A 1,523-nucleotide genomic window follows, 5' to 3' on the forward strand; every position below is an offset into this window, starting at 1 on the left:
AACGTCTCTTGGTTTTAACTCATGCAGGACCCAAGTTCCTCCTTTCTGAATGATACCCATAGCCTTGAGATGTTTTTAAATGGCTTGCTGGGTCACTCCCACTAATTGTGCAATTCTTCTTGAGTTTGAGTTTTCACTCAACAATGTCTCCAATTCTGCATCTTCGAAAACATTCTCTCTTCCACCACTATGCCAGTCTATGACGTTAAAATCACTGTTCTTGAAGCATTGAAAACACTCACAACACTTTCTTTCACTAATAGCGTCCTTACCATATGTATTTGAGAATATTCGATGAGACTCAGCCGTTGTTTTCTTCATATTGAAACAAAACAGTAGCACCTCCCGCAAATGACGAGTATTAGGCTCGTAAACTGACATTTTCAATCAAGAAATTAGTCGTAATGTTTGAATGAGGTTATGTTGACTGAGGTCCAAGCTAACAGCCTGATGTCTGTGATCTGTTTCTTTTGACCTCTACTTACCATTGTCGCCACCTATCGGCAAACAGCGGAAGCAAAGTTGTACACCTTGTAGAATTTCGACTCTGCTATTACGTGTTGGTTTTTAAGAACGCTTTTATTTTTTCAAAATTTTGTAGTTTAGGAAAAATCACTATTCAAAATTGTACCTGTCGTAACAAGAACAGGTTATTAGAGTTTCAGAACGCCAACCTTCCGAAGATGCAATGTTGCAATTGTGCAGCCCTGGTTTCCACAGGTCAGTAACACATCTCAAATATAAAATTTTTGGTTTCTTAAATATTCTTGTTGGGCTTAACCAGATATCAGGAAGGACAGAATGCATTTAAAAATCTGCTCATGGAAATAGAACCTAATATTAATGTAATTTATGGACTATACAACCAATAGTTACTTCTATACCAACTGTGTAAAAGTATTGATTATAACTCCTATCTTTTACAATATAATTGAACATGTAATTGCTATGTATTTTGATATTCTGGAAATTATTTATGTACAATTCTTAAAACAGGCACAGTGGATAGTGGCACAGTAAGTTCTCTTTGAGCATCAACTGCGAAAGGTTCCTAGTCTCAGTGTTCCACTTAGTACAATTTAAACAATACTGCCACACATATAATAAAGTTTACACTATGTGGAGTTTATGTATAGCGCTGATTTTAACAAACTCAGGAAACTGCACACTGATCCGTGTAAATTATTCCAAGCTCCCATTTATTTGTCAACTAAAACACGGAAAAGAATCATTCATAAGACGTTGAAGAATCACTCTCCACAGCTTCAGATCTGTCATTAGTGCCCACCTACATACCAAATTAAAGCTGTGAAGGCAGCTCATGAGTCACACCACATTAATTCTGGAGAGCAAGAAATTTTCATAGGACTGCATACTCCATAGGAGAGCGAATGATTCATTCTGAAAACTTATTGTCTCTCATCCCATATCTTACTACACACCATTTTCTACAATTATTAGAGCTTCTTCCCATTGCATTCATATGAGCATAGGAAAAATGATTTCTTAGACACCTCTGTAAA

Source organism: Schistocerca serialis, chromosome 2, assembly GCF_023864345.2.
Source record: "Schistocerca serialis cubense isolate TAMUIC-IGC-003099 chromosome 2, iqSchSeri2.2, whole genome shotgun sequence".
In the NCBI taxonomy this organism is placed as follows: Eukaryota; Metazoa; Arthropoda; class Insecta; order Orthoptera; family Acrididae; genus Schistocerca; species Schistocerca serialis.